At 42.9% G+C, this 6,989-nt stretch overlaps 1 protein-coding gene across 1 annotated transcript in view; it reads right to left on the bottom strand.

Moving 5' to 3' along the window:
* The window catches only part of ADD3 (adducin 3), a 106,529-nt gene extending 106,184 nt beyond the window's left edge, over positions 1-345 (bottom strand). The window contains exon 1 of the mRNA XM_085308097.1: positions 325-345. The gene's annotated coding sequence lies outside the window, so the exon portion shown is untranslated. The remainder of the gene's footprint in view (positions 1-324) is intronic.
* Between the last annotated feature and the right edge of the window lie 6,644 nt (positions 346-6,989).

Here is a 6,989-nt window from a genome sequence, read left to right as displayed (position 1 = left end):
CCCCAACGGCGTGTGCCGTGAGCAGCCCCGCTCGCGGTGCACTGCAGAGGCGAGAAAAGGAGAAAGGAGGGAAAAAAAAAAATGCGTAGGGCCGAGCAGTTTGGAAATGGGTTTCAAAAGCGCGAAGTGGCCTCCGAGGGCTGCAAGACAGCAGACGGCTGCTCCAGATGGCTTGTGCTGCTGAGGAGAGGCAGCCCGCACCGTCCGGGGCGRGGGGAGAAGCAGCCCTGGCCGGGGAAGGGTGCAGGGTGTGGGTGCACGAACATGCAAATCGCCCTTCTCCGAAAGATGGCCTTTCGCTTTGCTCTGGTGGAGCCTGCTTACCCGGTGTCGATCTGTAACTGTTCTGCTTCGGAGCTGAAATCATCTCGCTCTGCTGGTCTCCACCCAAAGTTACTGGTTTCTTGGTTTCAGGGTTTGTTTGCTTGCTTCTGAGCAGTTCTGACCGCCCATTTGAAGTTACAGAAGTGCTGGATGATACATATCCTTTATGTGCAAAAAGGTCTAGATTTTAATTATATAGATAATTATTTTAAAAACTCAAAATTGCCTAAAATATGTTTTAAAGACTTAAAAGTTCCCTTTGGAAAAAGCAATATTGCTTACAGGTGTAAAATCACTCGCACAACTAGCTTTGTGTAGGGTCAGGGACAAAAACCCTTTAGTCATGCATCCTGCTAGCTTTTAAAGAACTCCTCAGGGACTCCCACCTTGGGGAAACACAAGCAGGGCTGCAGAGACAGCATGTGCCCAGGGCTTCCTTCTCACCCTGTCGCCCAAGAGGCTCCAGCCCTCCTGGCTGTTGCTGTCACATCAGGTCCCTCTTAAAAATGTGAGCAAGGCCATTTGGGAGCTGGAGAGGTCATAGGAGAAAGAAATGCTTGAGGTATGGAGCCTTTGAGCCATGGCTTTTGCACAAGTATTTTATTTGGATAGAGAGAGGGTACATAACATGTTTCAACTTTGCATCTCAGCACTGAACCTGTGCTATGGGAATCTATATGCTCTGGCCCATGATAATGTAGTGAGGTGGTACAGCCACTGTTATTTAATACAAGACATTTAACTATCTGGTAGTTGTAGGAAATTAAAACTTACCTTAGGCACAGGAAGAATATAGGTGAGTGTGTTTACACACATCTACCTACATGTGGAGTGTGCTATGAAGGTGGAAATAATTGGCTTTCTTGTGCATATTTATTCACTATAACACTCATGGGGTTAGTAGTACTTTTCCTTGCATATTTTTCCACTTTTCTTATTGTCCTTTAGAAGCAAATTAAAGCTGTATCATATTTTGATAAACTTTCAACCTGAAAAAGCCAAGAAAAGCCAAAGTTAGTTGTGTTTATGAAAGTGAGGTGATACTGCAATGAAATCAGTGGTTCAGGGCTTATCTCAAATTCCATGCTCTGACCAGATGCCTCTTAACTAGAGGACAGTGCTAGCACAAGAGCAACTGGGCATGAATGTATGGCCACCTACAAATTTTGGTTGGAAATACGAGGAAGTTTGTTGACCAGCAGAGCAATTAGGTTCTGGAACAACTTTTTAGTAGGGGTGTTGGGAAGAGAAAATCTCACTGCTTTTGAAATGAAGCTTATTAAAGTCTTTATATGATGTATTGTCTGCAATTGTAGGGGATAGACTTGATATCTCAGGAGGCTGATGAGAGTGCTAAGGTGCTGGGTTACATTGACCATACACCTTCAAATCTGGTTTTCAGAGGTACCCAACACTTATTCCAGCAGAAGGGTTTCAGTCATGTAAATATGCCTTTGGTGCTTATTCTAGGGTGAGTTTTCTTACCCTAGGCATAAGGATATGCTTTACAATTGCTTTAGTCCTAAAAAGATTATGGAGATGACAAATCCTCATGATTCAGACCATAAATGGATTACAAGCAGGATCAAGAAGAAACTTTCCTGCATGGGACACTTTCTCCATCACTTACGGAGGTTTTGTTCCTTCCTTTGAAATCATGCCAGGTGCTGCTGAAGGCTCACTGGCCTCGTTTTCTTCTCAGCAGACAAGTCTCTGTGCTGCTGATCATTTGGATGGCACGGTGGATGGAGATGTCTGCCTGCAGGCTGCTTGGGTGGCTGGGACCATGGTGTAAAACCTGTTTCTGTGGAGCTGATGTAGGAAAGGTAATGTCTAAGCGAGGGAGGACAGATAATAGAGAGAATTGTTCCTTTAGATTAGACTGCAGCTCAGTGTCTAAAAAAAGCCTTGACAAGTGAAACCAAATTCAAAGTAAGCTACCATGGCATCGCATTTTTCGAGGGCAAAGTGGGAGCTCTCTTATTCAATTTGGACTTAACTCCATTTCTCCCTGCAATGCCAGAGAAACTCTATTTAGCTTCCTGTGTTCAGCTAAATACAGCAAACATCTGTATTAGCAGGTGAAGCATTTGCTATTTTGAGGACCCAATTCTGTGGAAATACTTTGCCACTTTCCCTGGAGCTGCAGCCTTTTCACCCTCTGTAAAGCCATGTGTCTAATCAGTGGACCTAGCCGAGCTACTCATTAGAAACTTGGCCAAACCACAAACATTTGTTTCCTTGCTTTATGCCAAACTCCCAGAAAGCAGGAGGGAGTGGCATGGAGCTCATGTTAATGAGTTCTTCATTCCCCACTGAGAGATAATCAGAGCACTGCTCAGAGATTCATCAACATTTTTTATTAGCGCTTTAATGACCTACATGTTTTTTTTTTTAAGGAGTTACTTCAGCTAAGAGCTAGATAATTCCTCGTGCAGCTGTGGTTTAGGAAGCAGCTCTGGGGACGTGCATGCTAAATTACTTTAGCTCTATTAAAAAAAAAAGACTTACTATAAGGCTTCCTGGGTGCCTCTTTTTTTTCAATCAAGGGCATTATGTCCTAAATCCATCTCTTCTAGTTTGCGTGTGTGTGTGTGKGGGGGGGTGTTAGCTTTCTTTTGTAATCATTACAGCTTTGAGAACTGTATGGCAAAAATACCAAGCACTAATGGCACTGTATGTTCTCCATGTGCAAAGGACCTTAACAGACCCCTGAGCCACTGGCAGCACCTCTAACTGCCACAGCAAGGTAGGCTCCTTTGGGGGCCAGGAAAGGCCAGGAGTGAGCGCTGAACCTCTACTGACCACTTCAGCTTCTCTTAGACAAGTGAAGGTCACATTTTTTAAATTCTGGGACCTGGATGCTTTTCCCCACTGCTCTAGGGTGAAGCCCAAGTCATGGCAGGAGCCCTTGTCATTGTGATCAGTTCATTGCCAGATCAGTGGCTGGAGACTGCTGTCATGGAGGAGGCTGCTCAGAAATTACACCCAGTTCAGTATTTGCAGCTTCTTTCTTGAGAAAGTTTCACAATAAGACCGTTACTATCCAGCTCTCCTTCTTCCCAGCACACTGGCAGAGTTCAGGGCTTTGCTTTTTCTTTTATGAAACCCCAAACGATTTGAGGCCTCCCTATTTGAAGAAGTATCTCTCTTCCTGTAACAAACTGCCACGGTAGAAGTCGATAAAGGCAGCTGCTCTGGAGTCCCTTTGGTTGGAAAGGGAGAGAGCTGCTGACCTTATGCTGTCACTTAGGTCTATCAGCTGGAAATTGCAGCACAGTTTCTTCCCGTGCCACCCCCACTTCCCAGTAGCCACATTTCCTTCTTGTCTTCTGGAGAGATCTGTGAAAATATATACGTTAAAGGCAGGGATCAAATACTATGGGATAATTGGGGGCTATAGGAGTATTATGAAGGAATACTATTTACTTTTTCCTGAATCAAACTCCAAGTGTTTCCTGTCAGACTTTAATACAACGGAACACAAATGTACAGTTTGTTACGTTCACATTTCCTCCAAAGCAGAGTCTCTTTCCTTTGAACACAGAGGACAGGAAAGGATGCTTTCTGCCCTCACTAGAGTCTGTCAACTGGCTTTGACTCATTTGAAACAGGGTTTTAAACAGTCGGCGTTCACTGTCTTCAGTAGTTTGCTTCACTTCTAATATATACTGCCTTCAGATCTGAGATGCGAAAATGTGGAGGAATCCCTTTGAAATCAAGGAAAATTTCACTGGGGTAACATCAGTGTGGATGGAAGAAAAAYGAAGTCTGTGGGGAATAAAATGCTGATGCTAAGGCCAGTGTGTGTGTGCGTGGGGGGGAATCAAGATTCACAACACTAGCCCAGAAGAATAGGAGCTCGTATCGTATTAAAAGAACATAGTTCTCATTTCCTCCTTATCCCTTCAGGATAGGAAAGAACATCCTGCTCTTCTAAAATGAGCAAGATACAAGTTATTTTTGGAAAAGAAAGTCACATTCAGAGCACATTTTTAAAAAGACATCTCTAATCTATAATTCTGATGATGCATTTGGAGCACAATACATCCTTTTGCAGCAAGAAATCCACGKTTATCAACTCAGCATCATCTGAACTCAGGCAAAAGGTTTACATTGGTTCAACAAAAAATCAAGGATACTTTGTTGACAYATTAACTGCGAGTCGAAGTTAAACCAGCACCCTTATCTGGATGCGCTGTCACCAGACCTGCACTGGGTAGGAAGTCCATTATAGCTGTGCTTGTACRCTGGTGCAGAGAGAGGAGCAGCGAAGTAGCATAGTGTAAGGTCATGGGCTGGACAGGGGAATGGATGTGGCCTCAGGCCTTGCAGCCTTGCATACTTGCACTGGACTCTGCTATAAGCTTCCCCTTTCTTCCTCATTACCTCAAGACAAATTGGACCCAAGACGAAGCTGGAGCCACTCCACTCTCAGGAGTGATGAACCTCTCTGCATTGTAGTCGTTGTTCTAACTGGATCCGCGAGGGAACACGTGGTGTAATCTTTTCCTGGACAGGAGTTTTGAAGTTGAGAGTATAAAGTCAAGTTCAGGACCCTTTGGCAAACCATTACTTTTCACATGCGATGAATCACAGGGCAGGACAGCACAGAGAGGAAATCAGCCTCAAATTTGTTAATATACATAAAAAATACTAATTCAGAAATAATGTTTGATTTCTGATTCCATATGAGTAACTGATACTTCCAATGCCCCCCTTTTGAAGCAAATAAGATTCAAGAACCTAAGTTAGCATGATCTCTAACAATAAGGATAAACAAATTGTAGACAGGTTAATCATTTACTGTTTGAAGATTAACACACTGCTAATGTACTACAAAAAGAGTTCCACTTTCCCTTTAAATATCATTCTTCACACGTAAGATTTTAGCTCCTCTCAATGTCAAGGGCCCCAAATACCTAAGCAGACTCTTGGGAATGACCTCATATGTATTTTCTGAGTATATTCCCAGCGTTAGGATGGCCTCTTTTCAGCTGGTTGAAAGCCAAGGGTGCAGAAGCTGAGTCCCCTCGCATGGGAAGCCACGAGATTTGCCGGCAGGATTCCCCCAAGCTCAGGATGGATCAATAGGCCGGACGCTGAGCTCTGGCACTCGCTCTGCCGAGCGCGTCAGCGCGTGCTCTGTATAATGTAGCTTTTGTCGCTGCAGTCACTGAGAGCAGACTCGAAAAATCCATCCAAAGATACTCCTATGAAGTCAGTGGATTACTCATATACTTAAAGCACTGATTTCCCTGGCGGGACAAATTGTGGTCAGTGCTTTCCATAGTAAAGGACATCAGATTGCTTCTGCTGACTATTTCAGTTTGTTCTCAGCCAGGAAGCAGAGAAGAACAGCTTTGCCCAATGGCCAGGTCTGTGCAAACAGACTGGAAACTCAGAACAAAACAAATCAATCACAAAAGTATGTGCATAGTGTGCGAGAGAAAACTCTGCTTGTCTTTGCCCAGCAAATCCAGGCCATTTTTCAGAACATGTTTTAACCAGCTCTAAGTTTGTCTCTTTCCCTACTGTTGATGTACCATAAATTTCAAAGGCAGTGGTTTTCACCGGGGATATCTGAACTCTCTTGGACTCCGGTGGGGAAAGAGAAATGAATCTGCATAGCAGACTTCARTGTTACAGCTGTTTCACTAAGGGAGATAAGGAAATTGTGGAGGAAGGAAAACATGAAACCTCTTTAACAGCAATAATGTGTAATTTTATGTGCGATTACTTATATACTACAAAACAACAAACAAATTGACAAAGAAAAGTTCTAAAAATGTTGAAATCTTACATGGCAGAAGAGGAAGCTCAGACTACTGTGCAGAAAACAGGCCTTCRGTTGTCTGAAAAGAGATGTTGAAAACAAATCAAGTGTCAACATAGTTGCTTAGAYTTCAGCAGGGTAGGAGATGCATTAGTACAATTAATTATCTGCCCCCCTGTAGTTCTGCAAATGATCAGAAAAGACATCAATGTCGTTAGTAAAAACAAAAACCCATGCCTATACTTATTACTTATTTGTAATAATGTCAGGCTAATGTATAATTAGCAGGCTTCACAAGAAGTCTTTTACAATCTCAGAGAATAGTCTCTTTGTCATGCTAAAGTTGACAGAAAATTCCCATTGTTTCAATGTAGCTACAATTTCCGCATTGGTTTCTACATCCTAACACGAACTGACATTAACATATACAACACATCCTATAAATCCGTGTGAAATATATTTATATGCACACACAGACACACACACAGACACACATTAGTTTTGTTCGATTATTTATTTTACAGTGTTAGTCTTTGATTTAAAAGTTTGTTTCCCAAAAGGCAGTTAACACTGTTCTGCCAAGCAGGACAGTGAGTTATGTTGTAGATTTGTGGTATGTACACACAGACTTAGCTTTTAGATGGTTTGAACACATCTAATTGTGTGTGCTTGACTGAGCTGGTTCCCCGTCTTTCTACTGGGACACTTTTCCTCAACATTTGAGCATGGCTTTAATGAGTTATTTAAACACGTGCCTAACTAAAGATATACACATCCCAAGTGAGATCCACTGGAATAGGATCCCAGTGTCAAACATATGACATAGGGTGACACCAAATGGCATTGTACAAGACTGCAATTTGTGATACCACTCCTCAGAAAGTTGGGG

Source organism: Rhea americana, unplaced genomic scaffold (assembly GCF_003343005.1).
Source record: "Rhea americana isolate MKP2758 unplaced genomic scaffold, rheAme1 scaffold_104, whole genome shotgun sequence".
NCBI classification, from domain to species: domain Eukaryota; kingdom Metazoa; phylum Chordata; class Aves; order Rheiformes; family Rheidae; genus Rhea; species Rhea americana.
This window is presented reverse-complemented; position numbering and strand designations above follow the sequence as displayed.